Raw genomic sequence first — 15,783 nt, 5'->3', positions numbered from 1 at the left:
AATTAGGCTTCCCGTCAAAGAAGTTTTAATTTGTGTAATGCGGGATTTGTGTAGAATGACCTGCCCATACTGACACTGTTAATTTAAGTTTAAACATATATGACCGAGGGACATATTTATATCCGGCGGACCCGACATACGTTGTCCTGTCTTAACTATGAATATTGATTTCTTATTGGTATAATTAACTAAAAAAAGATTTCAGAAAGAAAGTGTGTTATTCTAATGCTTTATGATATACAATATTTTTATTTTGTATGTCTGGCGCGTATATAAATAGTTTTGTTGGTATTCCGACAGGGGGCAGGCGACGTAAGTGGCCATGTATAAACATGGATTTTAAACATTGTTGCCACAAACAATTAGTGATTCGTAATTATTTTATATGTATTTTATCAATATAATAACTCCGATCGAAGCATTTGTTTTAATCGATATAAATTTTTCTTGCATCCTCATTGCAGCGGGCATTCTGTCAATGTTATGTCAAACACCATAAGGTTACATCAAAAAAGTAAGAATATATAAAATTACAAACAGTCAAGATTACGGAATATGATGGTTAAGTATTCTTAAATTTTCCAATTTCCGCCTATTTTTCTTAATTTTTGAACCTCCTCCTGATAATAACAAATAAAACAAACAAAAAATAGCGACATCGGTCCAGCCTTTCACGCTTGATGACGTGACCAAGGGAAATAGGGATATATGTATATATATATAGATACGGAAGTATGTAACAAAAGAATAACGCTTAATAAGATACATATTTAATAAGTTATCGCAAAATAAAACGCCGAGATAAAATTGCAGTTGTAAAAAATGAAGCGCTAAATCATTATTAAAAGTTGCACTCGTTAAAAATTTAAAATTTTTATTCCAACTCCCGCATTTTATTTACTGATTTAAGTTCTGCTCGCTATATTTAATTTTTAATGACAGTTTCATTTCCGGTTTTAATTAACTTTGGGACATCGCGGCGTACATACTATGTTTGAGAAGACAAAAGCGAATTTACCTGCGGGGTGACTTTTATACTGTCCGTTTTAACTATAGTTTATATAGACAAAGGAGTATATATAATAAAGTTATATATACAAGCTTTCCCGGCACAGTCGCACATTGGTATAAGAAAAATAATATACAAGATTTAATGTGCCTGCTGAGCATAACAAACAAAGAGTTAAACCAATTACACCAATATTAAATTTTAAAAACTAAAGCAAATTTGATTTCAAAGTGAATACCCAATCTTCATATCGCTGAGTTTTGGCCAAAACGCGTTCTTCTAAAACAAGGGACTCGGGCAATCAACCTGATTCTTAAATATCTTTCAAACTATATATCAAATTATTTTCTACCATTCTCCAATATTAATTTGAATTGATTTTTGTTTTAGAACTAACATTTCGCTTCAACCATTCAATTTCAGAAGTGAAATCAATAAAGTATAATTGTTTTATATTGTCTACAAAACCCGCCCTTTTTGTATTTTACGGTTCTTAAGACTGCTCTACTACTATGAGTATTATTTTTTATATAATAGGGGGGAAACGAGCCTACGGGACGCTCAAAAAGAGCAGTCATCGCAGTCAATGGATACCCATTTTTCTGGGTGCGTTGCCGGCCTTTGAGGGAGGAGTACACTCTTACTTTGAATAGATTGAGCTCAGGGAAGCTCCCACCGGGAGTCGATTCCACAGTTGACTTGATTGCATAAGATAGTAAAAGTATTTATAAAGTCCTACATAACGACGAAATTTATTATTATAATAAGCGCTAGTAAATTGAAATTACTATATAAAAAATATTAAATAGAAAAATGAGCTTGCTTTTCGTCAAATAAGCAGTTTATGCCGCGCACTACTATGTGGACTGAAAAATGTGATGAGTGCGTGTGTGTACTGAAGAATTATCAAACCAATGCGACCATCAAAAAAAGAGCATACCAATTCTTAAAAGGCCGGAAACGCACTTGCGAGCCTTCTGGCCATGTGAGTGTCCATGGGCGGTGGTATCACTTACCATCAGATGAGCCTCCTGTCCATTTGCCTCCTGTTACATACAATAAAAGCAATTCGACTTAAGGTCCTTCAAAGTAAAAACGTACTATTTATTTAAAGACAAGCAACGCCTATTGGCAATGTGAGTGTCCATGGGCGGCGGTGTCACTTATGATCTAGTGAGCCTCCTGCCCGTTTGCCCCTTGTTATATAAAAAAAAGCTTAGTTTCACTGAACGTTAAATACCACCATTGACAGACAGGCTTACCATTGAAAGAAATTAGCTTTATAATAAAGTATTGAGATTTATTTTGGTAAATATTTGGGAATGTTAAAAATATTGACGTGAGTCTCCCTTAACAAACAATCTCACATCATCTTTATCTAAGCATATATAGGACATATCTATTTGCATTCGGAATTATTATCTTTATGATTGACCGGACTACGTATGGGCATTTTCATCGTACTCAATAATTGAATTATAAAAATCCTTTATATATAAAGGAGACAATATTTTTCAAATTTATTGAGGTGACCCATTTCAAAATACCATTTTGTCTTTGCTGAATGCTTTTTCAGCGTTGCACACCTTGTCCATTCCTATTACCAGGCTTGATTACTTGCTACAAAGTTGTTTGTTATCTGTACCTCAGCGTAATATATGAATATATAGATCTCTTGGCAACGAACTGTTAAAGATAACGACTTGTACATGAGCATACACTTATTATAAACAATATTTTTTATTAAAACCTAAACATAACAATCAAATATACAGTATTTACAATTATCTTAACCTACATAGTAATAAAAATAATTATTTTTTTATTATTATTATTAGCCAATAGCAGTACCTATAACGCTGGTAGCATTTCCTCGCTGTATTGCGATACTTATTCGTTGAGCGAGGAAAGCACCAGCTCTGGGGTCACCAGTACTATCTACCAGTTTCCAACTTAAATCTTAAATTAAGGCCAGTAATTGAATTATAAAAATGAACCGCACGGACCAAAGGGAACAAAATCGATGTGGGAGGAAAAAATATTATTATTTTATTGTAACTAATATTCTTTAAACTAAAAACAGTAGTTTTCATATTTTTGTTGTATGAATAAACATTGTTATGGGTACTCAATAGATTCAATGTTTTCAGTATTGTTTTGCCAGAAGTTGAGACCATCAACCCAAGCAAGTTGGACGATAAAAAACCAACTATAAAATTCATCAAATATTTCGCTATTGGATGTTACTACAGATACCGGCAAACATCTTGAACACTTGATTTGGTATGTGGTGCACCAAAGCAGTGCGTTGCGGCGGGTGACGTGTCGATCGCGTGATTGGTAAATCAGTTAACGTTTGTGTCCCGCGCTGTGTACGATGCGCAAACTTTCCCCCACTCCCTGGTTTAATGCTCAATAATGTTGCCGGTATCTGTACTAGCCTTGATAAAACACCGAATGTGTTAGTATGAATATGTTATAAAGTATTTTAAATACATATTATTTGTTGCCTTTTTTATTTATTTATTCAATGTTATAAAATTTCACATCATATATTATGTATATCTGCAGTAGTATCTTCCTACCTTTTACAGTGTAATAAGAATTTGCAAACTTAGATGCTGGAGCACTTAAGCCTAGGTTTAAGTGCGCCTTGTAGTCGACACTTAAGAATGTCTAAGAGTGGACATTCGCTAACACTTTTCGTTTCACGTTTTTTTGACGTAGATTCATCTAGGAGTATTTTTAAATTTAACATTTTAACAAATTCTGCCATTTATTTAATAAAGCATTGTCCAGAAAGTAGTTTTTTAAATGATATGATTAATTTATTTCAGTGTTACCATATTTCATCTAAAACTGTTTCACGATTATAGCAAGCATGGACAATTTGTTGATCAATAAATATTGCACAGCAGACAGCAGTTTTGAATCAATGATTTTATTTAAAGTGCGCAATTATTTAATTAAACCAGGCAAGTTTTAGACTCCAAAGCCACATGTCAGAGATAGAATGATGACTTGTCTGTAATTAAGATTTATCAAGATGTAATTTGAAGCTAATACCTATAAGACAACTGGAATATTTAAAGAAAACACTTTTTAACGGATTGGAGCTATGTATTATTATAAACTTATAATAGAGAAGACGGCCTAAAATTATCAAACACCAGGGATCCAATAATATCCAAATTTAAATCTCCAGACAAACAATCCGCGAAAATAGAGGGCACCGTGAGTAATTTCTGCAAAAACCCTTCATCTTTTAGTCGATGTCAACTCCGGGGAAATGAATACAGATAATATAACTTTCTCTACAGGTGTGATACTTTTTGACATTCAACACCTTTTGTCTTCAGTCACCTCGACCACGCACTTTGTATTGTGAACATACCTATGCTACGAACATATATAGTTTGGTGACCAACGAATAGTAACAGCACGTCAGTGTATTAGGTTTTTACTTTTTAAAACGTAGTTTACTCGCAGCAACTATGCTGAAACTTTTGTCTTATTTCCCCCGGGCTCACTATGAGAAGGGAAAAAATATACTTTTACTTGACTATCAAAAATATAAAAGTTATAATTGATTTTGTATTCTATCGGTTTTGGGCTTGAAATAGAAGGAATAGGAAGTTTAATTGTTATTAAAAATTATATTTAATTGTTGGTTTAAAACCATTACCAGGTAAACTTATAATGCCCGAGTATAAAAAAAAATTAAGAAGCGGCCCCGCATTGCATTGGTACTAAAAAGTAACCTGTGTAACAGAATATACAAAGTGGTATATCGAGCTGTCAATCGTATTGACGTAAACGAATATTTGACGTTATACAGGCCTCTATAGACTTTGTGTAGTCTACGCTTTGCATCCTTGGAAACTAGGATTTGTATGGGTTCTGCTTAATAATGTGCTTCATAAAGTAACGACAATAGACTTTATGGTTATACGAAACCTATCAAAGTACAACTACCACAATTTCTATACAATGTTTTGTGACAAAGGTCGCCATGTGCCGTGTTTTAATTTATTTTAGACATTGTTTATTCATTGTAGATTTTATACGCTTTTAAATTGTGATAATCCAGTGGCGCTACACAACCTTATGACGGATTGCATTTGTTTCTTTGATCATTTTGTGTTTTAGAGAAGCACTTGCACGGTGAAGGGAAACATTGTGATAAAACCAAAAAATTATTTAACGTGGTTCAGACACAGAACTACATAGAAATACACAGGACACTTGCCTATAACATAAAAAAATACGGATAATAAGTCATTATTACTTGAGTTGAGTTATAAATCGTAAAGTTTTTATACGTTGTTAATTGTCGGTGCATAGGGATTTTTTTGAGTTATTTTATATTTATGAGTAAGATAAATAAAGATTCTATACTCATAAAGTTATAAGCTTCTTCTGTCATTTTGTTAAGTCTAAGCGCGATCTCATCTTGATAAAAATAACAAAATGAGTATAAGGTATCAGATAACCCTTAAGACCCTTTTCTTACCTTTTCTACTCACGTCACACCGTTGTCTACCTTATGATGTATAAGATTATTTTGGGGTGAAATGCGTCCCGGTCTTCTATACATAAAAATGTCTTAGATTAGGATGTATATATTATCCATGAACCGAAATTATATGTGCTTAAAAACATTACTAGGTTAAGATGTATAAATGACAAGTGTAGTATTCCAGGAAGCTCGAACCCCCGGCTCCCCGTCCCACGGCTGTATTTGGAACTATATGGTGCACTAAGTAGGAACTTAAATAGAATAGTAAATAAGCAGGTGTCAAATATAGTTGTCCAAAACGATCGAAACTATTGTGTAGTTCATGAACTCAAACATGTACATAAATATCTTTTGCTAACATCAGCGTTCAGCCTCGCAACAATAAATTTAACTTTTGACACACACCTGCCCCGAAAAATATAGTTTTTGTATTGAATAAGTAACGAAAAAATACAAAAGTTATTGAATCGCACACTGAATTCACAATGACTGCCACAGTGAAATTCTCCCTGCCATTTATCGCCATCTGAGAATAATTTCCAACATCTAAAGGTTGTCTCAGAATGTTTGTCGTTTTTAGATGTTAAATAAAAAACAAAATATCAATTAAATCTAGTTTTATTTAATGTTAATTTAAAGAGCAAATCTTGAAATTTATTTATGAAAAACAACCGTTTGCAAATGCGCACTATTCATTTGTTCACACTCATTTAACCTGGAGCTAAAATTTTCAATAACTCGCTGGAGTATCGCTCTTTGAATAGACTTGATTTCTTCAGTGATGCTTTGCTTCAAAACATTCAGGTTGGGTGGCAACTTTGCTTTTTAGGTAGCCCCATAGGATTCTTCCTATGGGGCTACCTAAAATTGCTGATTTCTATCAGCAGGCGTTAAATCAGCGCTCCTCGGTGGCCAATTGATGTCTCCTCAGCTTATCAATCATGAAGACCAGCTAACGAGTCATTTGTAACATGAGAAGTGGCTCCATCAGTGGCTGTAGCCCTTCCGGTATTGCTACCATTTTGCAAAGGGTTTGTTTTCATAAATAAACTTCAGGAATTTCTCTTTAAATTAACATTAAATAAAACGAGATTTAATTGATATTTTGTTTTGTCTGAGACACCCTTTAATTGTATTTCTCCTGAGGTGTACCTAATCAAATAACAAATTTTATTGTCTTTGCTATTTTAAGAACTTGAATTAATTTTGGGCCAATAAATTATCTAACAATATTAAGTATTATATATAGTGTTATCTTTATATATATTTATCTCATTCATTGGTGTCCTGAGCTTAGCTGAGCTGAGTTTGAATGCTAACTAGACTAACAGGTACACGGTGCAACTTTAAAACAAAAGGAATATAAGGGATGTATAAATATATTTTTTCGGATAAAAAGCCCCTAAAGTTAAATGTAGTCTATTAAATAAAAAAACGTGTAAGACCTTTAGTTTGCGTGCGTATATGAAATCGATAATGACAAAAAATGGGTTCGCCTTTTACTTATAACAGAAAATTACACGCTCTTTTGTTATATCTTTGTGTAAATGCATCCTTTGTTCTCTTTTAGTTTTGGCGTCAAGTCATTATGTCCAGCTAAAACTCGTTCTCATTAATATTGTCATAGCAAAAACACGAGTTATTCCGCCTGCATAAATACTTCTATAAAACTTGATTCATATCCAATATATGAATCAATATATATAATATTTTTACAACGTAGGCCAAAGAAGATGAATGGAAAATATTGTTCGTTCGTTCGTTCGTTTGGTAAATATTGTCGTTCTCACACAATTCCATGACATGACTTTACAGAATTGAACTTTTGAGACAACATACTAGGCTAGTGTCGTTGGTGTCGAGACCCTCGGTCCGTGGGGTCCTAGCTAGGCTACAATATATATAGTATAATTATTATACTATAATGACTAAGGATTTTTAAGATAATATCAAAAAGGTTAGTCGACATCACAGGAGACCGAAGAGCTGGCAGCTACAAAGAAATCGGAGAAAGAATTAGTCTAGCTATTCAAAGGAGGAACGCTGCCAGTATCTTCTGAACCTTGTCTAAAGAGATTCTTTTTAATAATTTACTTTAGGTTAGTTATTGTTTTTTGTCATATTAATTTATGATAACAGTATTATGTTATTTTTCTCTAGGCTTGTTGATTGTATAGAACTTTATGAATTTGTTGCCCTGCTTTACTGGCGTTATTTTAAAGCCTTGCACATCTAAAATGCCTATTCGAACATTGATGTATTTTTGACACAGACATATTATCATTGTCGTCAAATTGTTTGTTGATTTTTAACGCATGATTTTTCCATTTTTCTCACCATTGGTAAAACAAATAAATATGATTTTCTATTAACATATTTTATCAAAGTAGAAATTTCCCTTTCTACTTGTTATTATTATCTCATCTCAGTATAATCACTTATTAAGTGAAGGGTCTCAGACGGAGCAGTGAACCCAGCAGATGTTAGGCGGTTGTATCCTGCACGTGCAGCTTATGCACGTGTATCAGCGCCTCTATAATCTGTGGAATTTGAACTCTATGAATACGGCGGAAAAGCATAGACTACAGATGCCTGAACTTGTCAAGCATGATGCAAATGCGGTATCCTTTTACGGAGCCGAAAGTTTAAAGTTTTATTCTTATTCTATAAGATTTGTTTTTATTTTGTTTATTACTATGTATCACAATCACTTTTGTCATGGTCAGTCTTGTCTGGAATCGTAATTATTATTCATATTCGTAGCTTAAAGAAATATCAAAAAAGTATGACATACGTCTCGTATTATGTGACAGTTATTTTATATGAACCCAAATGTTAATAAAGTATTCGTTAGGAAGCAACTTGTAATTTAAGCAAAGCAACAACATTCGGAATATTAAAAGCTCGTAATCATACAGGTTTTAATATCTACATTTCACGTCGGCTGTGCCACGAAACTTTAATGTTTCGTATATTCAAAGAGCACAGATCACATCGTTTTGCTTTGGGACTGCAGGCGTACGTGGCCTGAATGCATTTCACTAGTACGGCTAAAGTTTCTCATTGAAATAAAGTATAATAACGAAATCAATAGGTAATGTATATTATGTGAAAATTCCGTTATATATGAAATATAAGATTTTTATATTTCTAATGCAATAGCCATGTCTAATTGGTTTTTATAAACTAATTCACGATAGTTTACCGATGGAGTAACCCGAAGCGATTCTTGGCCCACAAGGAACTGTCACCTTACCTACCGGCCACTTGGAGCTCGGGTATCAGTCAGTTATCAGACCGAAAATGCAAATCAAAATTTCACGTATTGAGCTCAATATATATAATATCTATTTCAATCTGATTAACATCAATAAATAAGCTCGTGGTTTCTTGTCTAAATTAGTAGTCACAACATACAAGTTTTGCATTCTTGAATAGGTTATAGCGTTAAGTATTGTTGCTTCAGAACTATATATTGCGGTATTGTTCGTAACAAATAAAGCAACACGATACAAAGCATCAGAACAAAGACTCATTATATTGATATCTGTTACAGTATGCCTTTATGCAACGATGCAGATAAAAATGTATTGTTTCAGGATAGGATTTTTCACGTCCGATATGAACACTATAGTAAAAAGCTTAATGGTAACGTTTTTAACCGTTTCAATAGTTTCAGAGATAAAAACCTCACCAACAGACAATTAATCACACACTGGTAAATGATATTTTTTAAAAATTATTCAAATGTGTACAAAAGAAACCAATTTAACATTTCGATCTAACTTAATTTACTGAATAATATATATCTATCAAAACAAAGTGTCCAATAACACTACTCACGTGGTGTCAAGAATAGCCTCAATATATAGTAAATAATAGGATTTTATCCTCGAATTTTCCCATGCATTGTTTCAACAGTTGCAACGGACCAGACGGGTAGAATGATAGCAGGTGAAATTGCATCTGCGTCATCGAATATTTATAGTTTTCCCCCCGAGCCTACATTTGAAATTCGAATGTTTTCCATGTTAAATCATGACAAATGTTTATGGCTTTAATGGTACCAAAAAGTTTTTGCTTGTCATACTTCTAATTTCCTTTTTTATGTTCTAAAAAGTTTATATTGTATTTATAATCTTACTATAATACCCACATATTAATTGATTGATCTATATAATAGAACAGTTTTTACAAACTTTAGTTTAAGCTGAGTTTTAAACTAAGTTTTAGCTGTTTAGGGGTTAAAGGTTCGACACAATTTTTTTTCCATTATATTGAATAGGGAGAAATATTATTATGTTTAGAAAATGCAGTATAATTTGTCTTGAATAGAGAGCCGAGATGTTTTACAAAACTGAATATGGCAAATTCGGGCTAATTACTGTTTGCGCCAATTAGAGAAGATTCAAGTTACCAAACGCAGAGGTAAGGGGAGTAGGTGAAAGGGGAAAACATCTTTTTTATATCCGTACGAAAGAGTCGGTTCAATTATATTGAGTTTTATTTCTTTTTTGCCGCTGTCTATATATTGATGATATTAATCGCCGTTATTTCAATCTTCAGCCTTAAATGACTGTAAAATAGCCCTCATTGCTTAGGGGTTACTTAATCTTAAAACATGTGACGAACAAATTATTTAATTAATTGTTACGTTGAGTTTTAAGCCGGTATACAGCACGTCAAAGTCAAATAAGGAAATGACGTATTTTATTATATAACATGATGCGATCGCAAGTACGTCGCCCTTTTAAGAATTGGTACGCTTATTTCTTGAAGGATCTTAAGTCGAATTGGTTAGGAAATATTTCAAACAAAATGCAAAATGGTATACTGCCTTAAAAGCGCGCCGTTGTGACGAACGACGAAGTGATACGCGACGTCCGATGACAAAACTCAACTGTAGGTGTTAATCCGAACAATACTCTTCACATACATTCTATGCAAAGCGAAGACGGTCAAAAAGCGACTATTCATTTGCGATTCGAATCGCTCTTCGTTGAATACGGTGAAGTGGAAGGAGCTTGTTCAACTGTTACATATTTATTTAGTTACTTTGTTAATGAAAATTCACAATTTTACTATAAACGGTCCTATATCAATCGTTGATCAAAAAAATTAGCTCCTACTTAGAGGTGTATTCAATGTGGGGCCAAATTTGAGCGGTTGTCGTCTTATAGTAAACAGAATAGAATCTAAATGTTCATAACCTGGTGAAATAATAGTATATTCGATTCATAGGTCCACAAGACCCTTAAGAAATTGACCCATCGTATTGCATAGAACTATTTGCTACAAAGCTAGCCTTGTTTTACTGAAACCGTTTTTATTTGAATTTGTATTTTGCTTTGAGTACTAATATTTCGAGAGACTACCGCAATACACTCTGAATCCAGGCTTTTTCAATATTTTATTAATATTATATAATAATGCCGATTATTGGCTTAGCTTCGCTGAATATTTATAATTATGTGTATTTGAAAATATAAGTAAATAAGCGAGCTTATTTAGTTTCTCGAGTACTTTATTCTTGCAAAGGTCCTCGGTTCGAATCAGGGAAAACAAACTGTTAAGATATTTCAGACGTCTTGTTTGTTAGTCTATCGTTATATTACCGGAGATTATTGTAAGATTTATAATTAAAAGCAACTGTTTTTATGTTTTGAATAATTAATAACCTCCGACCTTAAATCGTTCGAACAGAATTAATTTCGTATCGGAAACGGAACTTGCCATTATCATATATTACCACAAATCATTAATATTTTATGCCTATCCTGGCAACACATTATCGCTCGGATAGTCGTGATTCTCTCTGGAATACCGATCCAATATGTAGAGTGCTTGATACTTACGCTTATTAGAAATGTTTTGTACGTGTTTAAGGTAGATTAGAAGATCTCGGAAGGATGAAATAATAAACAGTAAAACCCTTCGATGAATAATATTTTATGGGTGTTACCTTTTTCTCAAATTACCGTCTATAAAATATACATACATTATGCATTTGCAATTGACTCCGGTTATATAGTATATATATACTCGTAACCACTAAGAGTGTTTAACCTTGCTGCCTGAAAGACACAGCAGTAATTTCTTTAAATTCCTTATGAACTAAAATGTTAGAAAAAAATTCAAAATAGGAAACGAAAACCTTACAACAGGCGGAGGAAATTTTTTTAAACCTTATAAATCCCGTTAGAGTTAGAGAGTTTGACATGTCTCCGTATGCTCCAAGATAAAGAGTTCTGAGCGCTAGAGAAACGCAAAATAATGTAGAATTGATACTCAATTAATTCAGGTTCATAAATAGTACCTATATAATATAGAGCATCTCATATAATGAAAAATAATGTAACTGAACTCTAAAAGCGCGAAGCTAAAGCAAAAGTTCTCTGTTCCCACGGACAGGCTTAAACAAAATAAGCACCATTCGTTACCGCCTGCTCGCTTTAGCATAGACTCAGTAGTGTAGATACGACAGTACAAGCTTTGTTATAATAAAAATCTCTGATTATTTTATACATAACTTTGAATGCGATTATAGGCTTTAAATCTTTTTTTTAATAAATAACATGTGTACTTCGGTAAATAGTTCGATGTTGTTAAAGATCATCAAAAAGCGTTTTTAAGATTTTCCAGACGTTTCATTTATTTTACACTAACATAACATAAGTAACAATTTTAAGTCTTATTTTTTTGAAAAAATATATTGAGATTAACTTTAACTTAAGAGAGATAACTTTGAGATTTGAACAATGATGTCTAGTATCCTGAAGAGTTATTAAAAATAGTCCCAATGTCTACTATAATACCACACGGATCAAAGTAAGGTTAAAACTGTCTAACGTATAGGTGGAGGCGACAATATCAAAGGCAAGTCTTTGGACTAAATAATATTTTGGCAATGGACTCTTTGACTGCTAGAAAAGATTTTACTTAAAGAATTTAATTAAACGAAGTTGAGTCAATCAGCTTTGATAGACTGAGATTGCTGACACCTTGTTAATTATTTGAAAAGTATTTCTTGTTTGAATTAAAAAGCTTTTTATCAAGCCGAAATTAAATGTATACTTAGCGATTAGCTTCTCTAGAAAAATCGAAAAATCTTTAAACCATTAATAGCAAAACATAAGTATGTATGAGTAACTTTTGGTAGCATATGAGCACGAAATAATCTCCTTTATATAACATAAGTAATAAAAAAAGTTTTTTTTTACAATAATGTAGTGGAAAGAATATACCTTTATGGCTCACTGATTAAAATACATGACGTAGGTCTTGCAGGCCATGATGATCGAATGATAAATGTTTGGGCACAGAGAGCCTTGAATAAATATCAAAATAGAGGCAAAAACGGCCATGAACTTTGTTGTGGTAACGAATTTCAATCTTAAGACTTAAATTCTGTAATAGTTGATATAAAATATTATAGATGTTTTATATGAATGGAGCTACTCGTAAAGCAAAGACAATATTAAAAATATCATTTCTATTTTAAATATTGTATCTTAAAATTAAAAATATTCTTGCAGTTAAAATACAAAATACTTGTAATTTCTTACTGTGTACAATGTAATAAGAATACAGAAGAGCGTGGGAAAGTACTCGGGCTCAGTACAAACAAAACTACGCTAATACATTTATTCACACGACTCACATCTTTAATCTGTACGTAATTAAGATTAAAATCCTATGAATAATTTCTTTCGTTGAATGAAAACGGTATGCTTAAAGGAAGCGGGTACTTGGGATCATTTGTCTAATTCATTATATCGTGTTTGTTTTATTATTCATGCATATATCCTTTGGCAAAGAAGGATTATAAATAGTTCAAAATTATAACAATACACTACTTAGTAGTAATAATAGAAAATTTATAAGTTTATAAGGTTTAGTCCCTGTGCCACCGTAGACGCTGGCAGCATTTCACTTATTCGTTGAGCGAGGAAAACACCAGCTCTGGAGTCACCGGTACTGTCTACCATGCGCCAACTTAAGTATAACATATATTTGAAAATTTTACTTATTTGTCCGGAGTTATGTTTCAAGAAACACGTCAAATGCGCATTCACAGAAAAAAAATTCTTGAACACAGTGAAATGTCTTGCGCTGATTTACAAAAGGGAACATTAAGAAAGGAGACTTAGCGCTAAGTCTGACTCTCGTATGTCAAAAATGTATTACTAAGGTGTGATAGTTCACGCTAAATCTCCTTTCTGAATCTCACCCCAACCCAAGCGCATCTGGGGTAATGTATTGTTCAAGACTTTACCTTGGGTCCTTTGAAATGTCAAATAAAGGCAAGTCTTTTTCCAGCAATAATTTTGCAACTGAGTTGTTTATATTTATTAATTTATTGGAGATAATTTAATGAACTACGCTGGGAACAGTAAGTGTCTATTTGTGTTACGCCTCTCAACAAATTACGCGTACATCCTGAGGGCTTTATTCAATTAACTATTAATATTACTGATCGGAAAGTTGGTACCACAAATAACTGGTAACAAAGTTAGAAAATTAGTATGTGGCATATATTGCATTTCACTCACATTTGTGTGTCTGCTTTATTTGTAACCAGCCAGTGGCGTAATAAAAGGGTGGCAGGGATAACAAAATGCCACGGGCCCCCGACCCAAGAGCGCCCCTGCCCAAGAGGCAGCGAGCTCAAAAAATTGTTATTTTTTATTTCATTGTAAATGTATGCAGGTTTCCTCACGTTTCCTTCATCGTAAAGCTAGCGACTAGATGATGAATTGCATTGTGATACTATGTTCTAGGGATGAATGCAACACGCATTGGGCTATCGTGGGGACTACAAACCATTCCCTCTCGCCTAAGAGAGGAGTTATTATTGTGGCATTAGTGGGACATATACAACGTGTAATTGAGTTCGCTGAAATTCTCGAAGTTTATTAAAATTATACTAAGTACAATGGAACGATTTCTACTGATAGGGCCCCATCAAAAGAAATTGCTACGGGCCCCAGTTGGTATAGTTACGCCACTGGTGAGATATAAACTTGAGAAATAAAGCTTATCAACTTGAGATATAAACTTTATAAACTTGAGATATAAACTTTGTTAACTTGAGGAATAAACTTTATTTACTTGAGCAATAAACTTTATGCACTTGAGCAATAAACTTAACTAACTTGAGCAATAAACTTTATTAAATTGAGATATATACTTTATCAACTTGAGCAATAAACTTTATGAACTTGAGCAAGAAACTTAATTAACTTGAGATATAAACTTTATCAACTTGAACAATAAACTTTATAAGAACCGCATGAAGTTCCGTGAAGTTTTTGATTTCATCGTAAAAAATCAGACAGATTATCTAATATCATATGCCATCGCTGGCCTTAGACTATATAAATTGGTAATAAGTTTCTTTATAATCAATAATATTTGACGTTTATAAATATGTACGTATTATATTGTTATGTGTATAAATCACGTTGCTATATGCACTGTTCCTGATTGAGATTGTGGCCATTGCCTTGACGTCAATATCGTGGAAATCGTTAAATGAAACTAACATCTGCCTGACATACTGTGTTCTCGCAGCAATTAATGATAAAACTAAATTGATGTACTTTTTACTGCGTGAGTAAATTGTTAAGCAAGTGTTTTACCGCGTCATCTCATATAAAATCGTTATCATCTCATATAAAATTACACAGCGCATACAAATTGTGCTAAAAATGATGCTAAATTGGATTTCGATTCTACAAATATACTACATAGGTTCTTACTCTGAGGTTCCAAACACTAACACAGCACTCATGAATAAAGATTTTTATTTTCGTTTCATTAGTAAGTCTTAATTTTGTAAGGAAAGTAGTGGCATGAACACGAGACTGTACCGCTTTGCACCATTGGACTTTTCATTTTGTGTGTTTTAACACTCGCTCGTACAGTGAAGGAACACATCGTGAGGAAACCATCATCAACTTAAAAATGAACGCCGAATGCGAACGAAGAATGCTGATGTACCTACACGACTTTTAATAAATCAGCTTTAACGAATATTTACGCGATTTCACGATATTATTTCGTTTCGAGTGCTTCCAGCTGTCTACCCATTTTTGAGTATTGATATGTAACACAGTAATATATTTGACCGATAAAAAATACCGATTTATATGTTTAAAACAATGTTTTCTTAAGAAGTGGGAGTCGCTTATTTTAGCAAAAATCTAATCCCTAATAATGTCCAATTTAAGTTTTAAAGTGAAGTTACCATTCA

General features: G+C 33.0%; 1 protein-coding gene across 2 annotated transcripts in view; it reads left to right on the top strand.

The window, feature by feature from the left end:
- Positions 1-15,783, top strand: part of LOC123714690 (neurogenic protein big brain) — a 69,436-nt gene that overhangs the window by 7,130 nt on the left and 46,523 nt on the right. The window lies entirely within an intron of this gene.

Source organism: Pieris brassicae, chromosome 9 (genome assembly GCF_905147105.1).
Source record: "Pieris brassicae chromosome 9, ilPieBrab1.1, whole genome shotgun sequence".
Taxonomy (NCBI): Eukaryota; Metazoa; Arthropoda; class Insecta; order Lepidoptera; family Pieridae; genus Pieris; species Pieris brassicae.
This window is presented reverse-complemented; position numbering and strand designations above follow the sequence as displayed.